The sequence below is a fragment of the Pygoscelis adeliae genome, unplaced genomic scaffold (assembly GCF_000699105.1).
Source record: "Pygoscelis adeliae isolate BGI_AS28 unplaced genomic scaffold, ASM69910v1 Scaffold294, whole genome shotgun sequence".
Classification (NCBI taxonomy): domain Eukaryota; kingdom Metazoa; phylum Chordata; class Aves; order Sphenisciformes; family Spheniscidae; genus Pygoscelis; species Pygoscelis adeliae.
Window position 1 is genome coordinate 1,325,821 of NW_008824722.1, and position 12,644 is coordinate 1,338,464.

General features: G+C 38.5%; 1 protein-coding gene across 1 annotated transcript in view; it reads left to right on the forward strand.

Annotated features, from left to right (window-relative positions):
- Window positions 1–11,639: 11,639 nt before the first annotated feature.
- The window catches only part of LCOR (ligand dependent nuclear receptor corepressor), a 23,189-nt gene continuing 22,184 nt past the window's right edge, over window positions 11,640–12,644 (forward strand). Inside the window, exons 1-2 of the mRNA XM_009323247.1 lie at window positions 11,640–11,704; window positions 12,120–12,199. The gene's annotated coding sequence lies outside the window, so the exon portion shown is untranslated. The remainder of the gene's footprint in view (window positions 11,705–12,119; window positions 12,200–12,644) is intronic.

Consider the following 12,644-nt stretch of genomic DNA (forward strand, 5'->3'; position numbering starts at 1 on the left):
TAGGGAAAAAATGACCTTAAGGGAAGATATTTACAAAGTGTCATAGACAACCTGTTTTGTAACTTTGAATATCTGTTAGTGCTACTCTAGACTTTTAATCCCTTAAGATCAGATGATTAGCATGTAGCCTGCAGAAGCACAGTTTGTATCAAATTCCTTCACTGTTTATATGGCTGTACTGCTGGCAGTTCCTAGCCATGGATTAGGAAATCCATTTCTGAGATTCTGCTCTGAAAGGACTGTTCAGAAGCTACAAGAAGAGCTGCTTTGGATATAAGTGGACAGTGACCCTGATCTTAAAAGCTGAAGCTTTTCTAGCAAGGCAGCACTCAAAACCGTGAAGTGTTTCTGTTGTTTTTTCATATAGAGGTTGTTACAGATATTTCAGTCTCCAGTGAATTTAGCAGTACAACATAGCGTGGAATGCCAAGCTTGGGAAGCTTTGTGTGTAGATTACCTGGCAAATTTAACTCAGATTTTGAACAAAGGACATGTGGTAGGCAGTTTCTTAGAAGGCTGAATGTTCTCCCAGTGTTTCTTCACTTAGCACTGAAGACTTGTTTTCAGATCTGCTGAGCATCCTAAACAGGGACTTCATTCTTTGAACAGACCTGAGGCAGTAACAGGTCTGCTAAGACCTTTCTGTTGAAATACCAACTGTAAAATTGGAGCAAGGCTGGCTGTTCTAGAAGGCTGATCTCCAGATGTTTGTCTCTGTAACAGTTCAATGTTCTTGACTAGAAACCCATAATTTGATTAATTGTGAGCATATTCTGAGATTCTGCTGTAATTCAATCACATTGAGAAACTTAGTGTGCAGAAAGTGTGGGACTGCTGTCTTCTCTCAAGTTCAGATCACACGTGCTGCTTTCAAGCAAAGAACTTCAACTAGACTGAAAACAAAAGCTGTGAGGGAGTAGGGTGGCCTCAACCAAAGTACAGTGGATTAAATGTTTGACTTCCTTAATTATGAAAGGCTGATAACATGCTGTGCTTCAGGAATTCTGGAAGGTCTGGAGTAAATTAGGTGGAGAAGACTGGGCAGTGTCAAAAAGCTGGACAGAACTGCTTGGCTTGAGGAAGACTTAAAGATGATGATAGGAGCTGAAATTGCACTTAACTGAGTTATATACCCAGTAATATAAACTGTTAAATATACCTGTAGACACCAAATACACTGTAGCTGCCCAGAAAAGATACTTGGGCATAACTTTGAACTTTTGGACACAAAATACCCTAAAGAAACTGGATGTTTCTCCTGTGAAGCACATCTGCAGGCATAGCTTATGGAATTGATGATGTGTATCTGAAGTTAGTAAGGTTCAAAGAATTGCTACATGAAATGATGGCAAACATTGCATGACATCAGAAGTGAGAGAGAGATTTATCAGTCACTTGCTGTTTGGGAAAACTTCCACTAAACCCCAAAGGTCGGGCTATCTTATAGCTGTTTACTGCAAGTTTCTTGCATCTGTGTGTAGTTTTTTTAAAGGAGGTTCACTGCTCCTAGTCTATACTGAGTAATGCTCCATCACATCTGGCAATTTCAGTTCCCACAAGCTATTTCAGCACCAAATTGTTTTGCTGTTATAATCTCTTGTTACAAAGTTGTCAGCATCTGTGGTTATGCTTCTCTGTTTCCAGAGGAGTATCAGGGCTTGCAGCTTCTTTAGTGCATAGGCATAACCCGAGGTGTGAATGAAGGATAGGTAAGAATATTTCTGCTAGTATTTAGTTCTGTTGGCACGAGAGTAACAATAGTAATAGAGCTATATCTTCTGTGCTGTATGCAGGAGTTATCATGTGCCATTTTTTTTTGTACCATTGTGCTCTTGATACTGTTGTCGTGCAGACGACCATAAAGCTGGAGGGGTTTGTTAGGCTTAGCTGTGCTCCCTTTGCACCTTGTGTTGTAGACTCATGAATGCCTCACTTGAGGTATACTTTTAAAGGTGACTTCAGTGATGACAATTAGTCACCATGATCTGCCCTGTAGCTAGTATGAATTCTATGCTCATGTCTTTCAGTGTTAAGATACTTCTCTCTGTGTGCTGATCTTTGTTCTGGGCATTTTTATTTAAGGTGGGTAACTTTTGCCCCCTGCCTGGCTTTCAGTTACCCTTTCATTTTTGTGTAGCTGCCTGTATCACCCACTGACTTCACCTAGGTCATCCTTTCTGTTGAGACAGAACTCGACAGTCCATCTGAAAAGGCTACGGATACTTTTCCAGAGTTTCTGGGAAGCCTTCTCAAAACATCAAGTGTGCTTCATATTCGCTGTAGTCATGATTCAACTTTCTTTCCATGATCTAGATTCTTCTTTTCTTCTGTTAGCTTCTCAGTCAGAATTTAGATATACTCACCGGTGTTTTAGTGAAATAATCACTTGACTTAATAAAGTGGTGTGTCGTTGCATATCATAAGACTTTTCAGGATCCTGTTACCTAGCTGGAGTAAAAGTCTTCATTGGGGCAATTATGTAATGGCTTATGATAGAGGTTTATTTAACGTCAGACAGACTTTTACAATCACAAATAACAGAGTAAAAAGGCTCTTGACAGTTTTTACCTTACAGGTAAGCTCAGTATGTTTACCTCTCAACTAAGAAACGGTCAAACTTTCACAGGTCTATGCTATTTGCTGAAGATCATCAGATTTTCAATGATGGGTGATATAACTATATTTAGTTTCCTAAGTAGAATCACATTTTCATTCTTCTTTGCAGACTCCTGTATACGTTTGAAAATCTCTGTAGAGATGGTGAAAGGGGGATTTATAACTTGAGATCCAAAAAGAAGAGAATAACGTATTGAGTTAATTCAGTAATGACTGATGATATAACTGGCCTCCTGTGATAAAGGAGGTGAAACCGAGTCACACTCCAGGGTGTGCTAGATCAAAGCTGTGGCTTGGTAGATGCTTTTTCTGCTGGCAGTCCTTGTTTAAATGGATTCAGCAGCTTGTGCCTACCCTTTCTGGGCTGTTTTTTAGCTGAATTGTTTCAGCTAGTCTGGGTTCAGTAGGTGGCTGTGTGTTGCAGACAGAGAATGATGTAGGGCAGGACTGAGTTGCTAGGGGAAGGCAACCCTCTTCAAATAGAACTGCTGTAGAGTATGAAATAGAGCTAATAGCCAGTTTAACCCACACCTCTAACACGCTTCTGTACCGTGCCGATACACATCTCCTGAGGCTGGGGTGGAAATCACTGGTATCCTCTGCTTTCACATATACAACTTTTGGGGGAGAGAGAGGGTTTGTCCATGGTTTAAACTGACTTGGGCCTCTGCTATACCTGCTTGTAGAAAGTTGTTCTTGACAGCACACCTGACTCTGACTGGTCTGTGGTATGAGCATTACTATGGCCGTGAAATAAAGTGGAGCAGTGAATTGACCTTGCTGGAAATCCTCTCTCTTCTGTGGGAGGCGTTTTCCAGGCAGATCAATTCTGTCTACTGCAAGGCTATTCTTATGCTTGTGCTGGGGGAGCATGGGGTATGGGGATAAACACTGGTAGTTAATGAATGTCATCTTAATTTGCTTGGCAGTGAAGCATTAACAGGTTGTCTCCAACAGTAAAAAAAGTTTCAAGGTTTTTATTTTGCTGCAATAAATAATGCAACACTGTTGAATATGGAAAAAACTGCCTCGAGTTTGAACAATGTTTGGGTCTCTATAAAAAACTTTTGGTCCATGATGTTTTGTGCTATTGAGCACTCTCATTCTTGGGCTATTTGGCTCTTTTAATCTGTTTATGAACTTTCTAGCTAGTTGGTATAGTTTCTTCTTGGTGAAAGCTGTACCTGGTTGACTGCTGGAACTCCAGACCTGGAGGTTGAACAAATAAGAGCACTGTCTTTGAATTGAGATGTTGAAAAACAACTCCCACTTCAATTTTCAGTGTTGAAGTTTGTTTGTTTGTTTGTTTGTTTGTTTGGGTTCCGTTGGGTTTTTTGTTTGTTTGTTGGTTTTGTCTTTTAATTTAATGGTAGAATAAGATCTAAGTGAAAACTACCTTTTTAAGGATACATAGAAAGTTGGTAGTTACTGAAACTCTTTTGCTGTCATTCTTTGCCATTTTGTGGTGTCTGTTTTTTCTGGTTTATTTTCTAAAGTAATAAAATGCAAGTATTTACATGAGAAGATTCCAGTCAGGTCCTGCATTGGTGGTGATGGGCTGTGAATCGTATAATAAACCTCCTGATCTTGAGTTAAAATGTAAAACAAAAGCCCACAACCCCTGACTTGAACAACTAGCCGGATTAGTGATGCGGTATCTACAGATCGGAGGATCTTCCCACCCCCGCAAATCCACATGAAGATTATGGCTCAGTCTGCCAGAGCAATTGCTGTATCTTGAGGTGATGTTGAGACAGCCATTGCAGAAAGTCCTTGGCTTTTCTCTAATTCTGCTGCTGAGACTTTTGATTAGAGATAAGAAGGTTGCGTGCCTCCGTGTAATTCTCTTCTTGATATCAGATCACACACACAAAAATAGTCCTTGTGGGAGGGGGGCAGGAGATGGTCCATATTATGCCTTTTGCCTTGCTATACTCTGTACTCTGGCAACAAGCTTTGTAAGTTGTCACTTCTGTTTTTTTGGGGGGTGACTTTTCAGTTATAATCAGTGAGATAATCTGCCAGTTAAGATTGCTAACGTAGGATGGGGAGACCTGCTTCCGTTTCTCGCACTTCAAAACAGCCTGATAACTTGCTTTCTTTGCCTCTCCGTTCTCCCCTGTAGAGGGGAGAGATCTACCCTCTTTTAGGGGATTTGGCAGGGCTCTTTTCAGTTGTGAAGGCAATTGCATTGCAGCGCTGTAGTTCAGATATGTAGCTGTTCTTCTGTCATACTTAGCTCATTAACTTTTAAATGCCTTGTTGAGAGTTTGATATTCCATCAGAGAAAATGTGCTTAGACTTGATTTTCAGAGGAAAAGGAATTGCTTGGTTGAGAGGGATGTTTGGAGAGAAGAGTGAGGATGGCCTGCTGCAGCCTCATCTTCTTTGTTAAAATTACAGACCAGGAGTGGAATTTTAATGAAGTCTTGCAGGATGGATGGTCAGAAGCACTTCTATCAACAGTACTTGTCTGTTGCCGTAGTAGGGGTTTTTTGTCCCTTTTTTGATTTCTCAGCTTATTGCTGTGGTAAGTTACTGTAATAGTGAAATGGCTGTTTGACAAAACATGTACCTTGTTGGCTTCTTGATTGCTTCAAATGAAACCTCTCTACTGGAGGTGCTGTTCTACGGTGAATAAAGCATTAGTCTAAGGCCGAAGGATTCTTTTTCTCTTGAGCTCCAAGGGCCTGTTTAGGGACCTCGGCAAGTGATACCACGTATTTTGTCTTGGGAACACAAGGTGTTCTAGTGGAAAAAGCTATAGAAGAACTATGTATTGCTATATAGAACTTGGTTATATCTGTTCTTTCAAACGGTACCTATCTAAACATCCTTCGTTCTTTTATTCTGTATGCATGTGTCTGTATTGCTCTTTCAGAACCAGGTTATTGATATTTAAGGTCCCCGGAAAATCCTTGTATTTACTAAAGCATCTGTTGTCTCTGGAGCAGGGACGTCTGCAGTAAGTCCCTGAGCAGTGCAGTTTCATTAACAAAAATGTAGAAGCATGAACTGTGAAAAATTACTGAAGATGCACGGCTTTTTCTTTCTTTCTTCCCCAGGAAGCTGAGACAAAGTTGTTTTTGCTTGTAGTTGGAGTACTTAATTGGACTCCATTCAGATAACGAGATCTCTCATCATAGGTGGGTGGGAGGTTCTCTTATTTTGTTGCATGAATAAAAGAATATTCACAACTTATAATTATATGCATGTCCTGAGACTTGGTGTATATTAATAACTGTCCTGTGACTTTTTTTCCCCTCCCCTGTTGCTTGGTCTTGCTTTTCTATTAAGATGCCTGTGACTGAAACATTCAAGTTTAATAGATTTTTGTCCTGAAAGAGACAGAATTCCCGTGTTACACATAGACTGTAGGATTTTTCTGAATTAATTCCTGCTTCAAATCCCATAGCTGTGGATAAATATATCCAATCTTGACCAGAAAATCTAGGCATGAGAAATCCAATAAAAACCTGATGTGATGGTGGTGGCTGTTGCTTCCTACTAGTTAATGAGACTCCTAACATGATGAATGTAAGTGCTGGGGGAGAGTACAAGGGGAATGGATCGTAGCGGCCAGCCCACGCTTCCCTAAATAACACCTCCAGAATCCTAGGCTAGGGAAAGCATCGGTCTGGTCCTGGAGTGCATGTCTTGTGTTTTCAATTGGACCCTTGTAAAATTAGGAGTGTCTTATGTCTGGCTGAGTTTGATCAGCTTCCGATTTCAGCTGCTGGATCTGGGTATGTCTTTGAGAAGCTGTTTTTCCTGTTCCTAGATGTGTGTTTTGTGGCTTTCTCCATTCCCCTCTGCCCCCCTCTCAAAGTAGTGTTTAATTGCAGTTGCTTTGGTAAGCAGCCTCTGTGACCTGGGCCTTTTGTTATTTACTGTTCTTCCTGTCTTTGTATCTCCTGCAAATTTAGTGACTGCTTTCTTCCAAGTTACCTGCTAAAATGTTAAATGGCATAGGGCCAAGAACCAATACCTGATGGACCTCACTAGCAGTGGTTTCCCATTGACACCAACATTTCAAGAGCTGTCACTTAATCGATTTTTAATGTTTTATATATATCTGGCTGATTTTTGTTAGTTTAGTTGGTTGGTTTTTTTTTTTTCCTGGCTGTGGTTTTAGTCAAAATGTGTTGTGCCAGCCCAAAAATGTTATGTCGATCTAAAAATATTATATCAAACCTGTTACTGTTGTTAATCAAATTTTTAGTTTCATGAAAGTCAAATTAAATAAGATACTTTTTGTAAGCCCATGTTGATTGACAATGTTTTTGCTGTTAATTCCTCAGTAGTCCTCTGAGCTGTTCCTTGTTTTTGAAAACCTTTACCAAGTTGAGACCCCAGTACTTATCTGTTTAATGTTTTGACATTTCAAAGGGATTTTTTTTTTTTTCCAGCCTATTGGAACTTTCTTAATATTCCAAGACTTTCTGGAATTAAACACTGCTGCAAACATTCTTTGAGTAACTAAAAAAAAAAAAAAATCAGCTCCACATTTTAAGACTAACTTACAAATGTTAAATAACATCACCTTGATAGATTTTGTTGAATGATCGTATGCCATTCTATTGAATGTTTGTTAATACACTACCATATTCTTACAGAATTTTTTTTTGGTAATATGCATATGTGCTGCCTCTTTGGTTTTATCTTTGCTTACTTTAAAGCTCTCTGCGTCTCTTTGCTCTGACCTTTGTAACATTTCTGAATTTTGATTTATGTTCTCTGCTCTGAATCCCCCTGCCCCTCTTCCAACCTCTTGTCTCCTCTTTGTGCTTTCACTCTTAGTTGCATTGTGGTTTTGGGGGTTTTTGGGATTTTGCTAGGGTTTTGTTTTATTTATTTATTTATTTATTAAATTAAGAGGTCAGACTTTTTTCCCCATGATACTGTTTTGAGGGTTTCTAGTAAAAAGTTCTTAATAGTTAAGAAATTTAAACAAAAGATGTAGACAACTGTTGTTTTAATTGATTTGACTCAATTTCCGGCTTTTTAAAGTGCAAATTGCTATGTATTAGGCCGATTGTTCATTATAAATAAATGCTGATGAATCAGTTGTCTTATTGGAGACCAATTGCAATAGAAAATATCTACTATACTTCACTACTGCCCTGGCTAGTACTTATTTAGTCTATTGAGATCTAGCTTACAAATTGATATTCACAGATTAAATTGATATTCACAGATTAGTTATCAACTCTTCAGCCCTATGTATGTTGTTTTTTATTTCACTTGTTCAGGGCCCTTGCTATGTTGATTTTTTTTTTTTTGAGTTTTTTTAACAATTTATGTAATAGTAAAGATGGATTGTAGCCTTTCTTTTCTTTAGTACCCTCAAAATTATTTGACTTCTAGTTAGTGGTACCAGCTTTACTGCTTTGACTAGATGTGTGTGCAGGGCTGAATTATGTAGTGAATATTAAAGGGTATGTTTGAGCTGTGCTGTCGCAGGGGAAAAAAGCATTGTTTGAAATGCTAGGCTCTGTGTCAATGGCAGTCCAGAAATGCATCCCTATCTCCTTCTGAAGATCTTGCATTCCTGTTTTTTAAAGAGGAGAATGTGTCTTTGGCTAATCCATGTTGCTAGAGATCAGCCAGTAAAGTCCTTTCTTGGACTATCAACTTCTCTAATAGTGTTATCTCAAGGAGCCTGGTAGCTACTTAATCATTACAAGTGCTCTCAGTTTTAAGGCAAAAGATGGAATGAGGATCTAACTGGATTTTTTTTTTTAAAGCTTGAAATTAAACTGTTGTCTTAAACTGTTAACCAGCAAACTATAATTGCAGTTTAAATTTATGACTTAAAATATTTGGTTACAGAAGGGAGGATGAAAATGCCAGAAAAGATGAAAATAAAACTATTTAGGTGCAGACACAAACTAGTGAAATTTGACCATGCTGAAAACTGCATAGTTAACTCTTTTTTTTTTTTTTTTTGTTTTAATTTCTGTGCTTGTTAATCTTAGCATAAAAATGGCACATCCATATTCTGATTTTTGTCAGAGGACATTTTAGAGACTAATGTTTCTTAAATATTGCTTTACTTTTAGAGCTAACAATTGTGAAATAGTAGTAAGTGTGTAACAACCTCTGCATTTAAAAAGTTTTTCCACCCTTGCTTCAGTACTAAGGGTTTTCTTTGTTCTTTCTGGGATATCCCCCCCCCCCCCCCCCCCCCCTTCCTCTTATAGCCCCAATTCTTCACTTGCTAGAGAGCCTTCTGAGGTAGAGAAGATGTTTCATACTTTGTAAATGTTGTATTTTTAAAAAAATTAGAACCTTTTTTTGTAAATTCTTACACTAACACCCAAAAGATGTTTTTCCTTGTATAGGTCACCAGTAACATTATAAGGGTTAAATGTATGGCTGCTTTAATTGTGAGGAACGTATCTAAGAGAAAGCTTTAAAATATTGGATCTTCATCCCTTTTTCTCTCTTCTGTTATTCCTGCAACTTTTCCACTGGCCCTGCTCTTCAGCTGCTGTGAACTGTCAGACACTGAAAAATAAATGATGAAAATATAGAAATCAGAATTTAGCAGAGGCAGCCATGTTAATTTCTGTTCCATTTGAAATGCAGGAAAATATCATCTGCCAAATGGAAAAGGACAATCGGTGGGAAAAGAAATGTTCTTTTCAAGCTTCTAAGAGCAGTGACAATGGAGAGAAAAAATACTATAAAAAGTAGGCAGCTCCTTTTTCCAAGATTTTGTTTTCAATGTATTATGCATGATTAACTGTACACAGTTGCTCTTTTGGAGTCCTGAATGACTGAATACTACATTGCAGGGCTTATACTGTCTTTACTGCATTGCACTTTGCATTTGGGGGGGAATAGGTCTTAGCTTCACGGCAGTTTTGCCAGTCTTTAGTATAGTTTTTGAATACATTCATACTTCCCTTATTTGCCTTTTTTTAATGTCAAGCATTGCACATAAGATGTTCTGCTGTTGCTATGCAACTGCTAAATCCAATATTTAATATTAATAAAAACCGAGTGGCATTAGCATCACTGAGAACAGTGGGCTAGCAAACTATGATTGTACAATATCCAAGCTGTAAAACTTGGCAGGGACTTCAGTGTGCAATTGCAGGCATGGCAAACTGTGGGGCATGAGTCATTGGCAGTTACTATTTTAAGAGTGGTGAGTTTGAGTAAAATTTCTGAGCTCTTTTGATTATTATTTATATATATATAAATACTTTTTTTTTTTAACAAAAAGCTAAAGAATGAGGTTGGTTAGCTGTTTTCCTTAAGGTTTCATTTCAGATGCAAATTGTGAGGGGTCACTACCCATAAAAGAGTCAATGTTACAAACCTATGGGTCAATACCCTGATTCTCCTATTTTTCTTCTAGGTCAGGTTGGTCGGCCCTTTCCCACTGTTCCTGCCACTTCCTGAAGCCTGAATTGGCTTTTTTTGGAGGCAGTGCTACTTCTCTGCCTGACAAGGTGCTGTTCAATGGGACCTTTTTCCTCTTCCACCTTGTTTTCTGATCTCACCCCTATTTCTCTTTATTCTCGACTGTTACTTCACCGTCACTCTTTCACCTTTTTTGGTGGGGTTTTTTTTGTTGTTGTTGTTCTCCACTCGGTCCTTTCTGAGATTAGACGTTTAGTGTCAGCCCCTTTAGGCGCTAGATCAAGGATGGTGGTGTGCCCTGGCAATGCTTTGGCCATCTAAGTCATGTTGCAGGCTGCAAACTCTGTAGGGTCCTCCACCTGATGTCTGAAGATGTTAGCGCACTGGCACTCTTGCTGACACCCAGAGGGGTGTAACACGACTTGTCCTTTCCTTTCTGAAGACTGCTGTCCGAAAGATAACTTTGATATTAGATCTATATAAAGTCAAAGTTACTTTAGAATTATGGCTCTTTTGCAATGTAATAACTGATTTCCTTGATAGCATGAGATCGTTTAGATTTTGATTGGTTTCTTAAAATGGCTATTTCAGGTAGTTTATCTGTCCTTGGTTCACCCATGCAAGTTTCTCTAAATTTAAAACTCTATTTTTGTGTCTTAAACTTTCGTTTTTCATTTCTTGTTCTGCCTCTCAAATATTCAGGCAAGTAGGAGAAACTGCTCCTAGCTATATGCAAACTGTTATTAAACCTACAACGCAAAAGTATTAATGGGGGGGAATACAGTACGTTCTAGTCCTGAGTTTTATGGTCATATTGGGAATACATTTTTATAACCGGGTGGAATTTGTCTGTCCCCCTTAAAGTAGTTTTTGTACTTCTCATATTCACTCTGCTAACCTGTCTTCTCATAGTACTGGGTAGTTAATAGCTCTGTAGATTTTACTGCCAGCAGGGATTTAGTGTAATATTGATTTAACACTTCCAAATAATGGCGGTAATTTCGGTAAAGGTTTTTCCTCTTTTGGAACAAACTAAAACTGGTTAGATTTATTTTAAGTGAGGCATAAATCATGGCATTGAAGTAAATCGGACTGTGTATCTTAGAGACGGATCTGTGATTGGAATTTGATTCCTTAGTGGCATGGCACTGCTGAATCCCTTTCCTTCGAATTTTCTCTTCAAACCTGTAACTCTTCAGGAAACACTGATTCTAATGTTTGCTGAAATTCAGAAAAGTAACTGAATGCCACTCAGATGGAAGAATGTATTTTTTTAATTGGGAAAACGTCCCTTATTTCCGTTCAGAGGCCTAAGCAAGCGAATTTTTTTTTTTGTACAGAAATTACCTGGTCACGTTGTAGAACCTACAACTTCGTATTTTCTTTCTAAAATGGTTTATTTCAATGTCGTAATGTTCTTTGTTTTTAACCTAGCTATTTACAAAAGTGCAGGAGTCGGTGGACTCTAGGTTGTGCTATGATTTGTCAGTAGTTCAGTCATCACAATTGACCTATGCATCTTGTAATACTTAGAGAAAACACGTTGAGCTCTGTTCTTGGAACAGATAAATATAGAACTGCTATTGTGAATATTCTTGTAGTGACGTATTTAATCTAGAAAGCTAACAATTCTTTTATTTGCTTTTAGGGTTTGAAAGTATTCTAGAAGGCCTGTTTGGACCTGGATTATTAAAAGATCTCAGTTTGTTTAAAGGTATTCAATCTCTATTTTTGTATCTTGTTCTGCATTTCTAATGACAGAAGCAGCCCCAGCTCTGCCTCTAGAAAATGTGTGTTACCGTGGTGATTTGTGCTTTTTTTCCCCCTCCCCCAGGCAGTGCTCACAGTTAGTTTCATATTGGCTAAAATTACTAATGAGTGTGCGTTCATCTTTATGTAGCTGGGAGTGTATTTGGCAGTGCTCGGAAAAACAGATTTGTTGTGCATAGATAAAATGTATACAGTTTGGTAATCTGGGGATTTAGAAAAATGGCCGAAATGAAGCCTGCATCCTCAGAATGCAGGCAAGAATGTTGTGAAACAGGTATTTAATTCGGCATTTCTCTTTTGGCTCCAGTTGTGTCGCGGTTTATGAATATGAAGTAATTTGCTATTCCTCTGATTTACAGACTGTGAGCCTGAAGGTGTTTCTGATTGGTCTTTTGATGAAAATTGTCTTTTCTGCTGCCTGAGAAGAGAAAAAGTGAAGGTAACAATGCAGATGTGTGAAGCTAGTAGTTGTAGGGGAGGGACAAAGGGAGGGAGTTTGCTGCTCCTAGTTAACTGAACATAGAAAATCTGCAACCTCCTACCCCTTTCTCCTCCTTTGGAAAAAGGCTTTCTGAATTCAAATAATACAAGTTAATGAAGAGACTCGCTTCTTCTCTGCAACTTTTTCTTTGTAGTATGTGATGCAGATTTTTTTTTTCTGTGCAGTGGCTCTTTCTGTTTGGTGTTTTTTTGTTTGGTTTGTTTTTTTTGTTTGGGTTTTTTTTGGGTTTTTTTTTTGAGTTCTTTGTAAGAGGTCTTGTTGGGATCATGTAACCCTTCCCAAGGGAGCCAGACTTTGGCTTGTGCATGTTTACTACAGTCAGACACTGAGCTTATCTTCAGTATAGAAATGTGGTCCGTTTTAACAACCTAGAGTCTTGTTC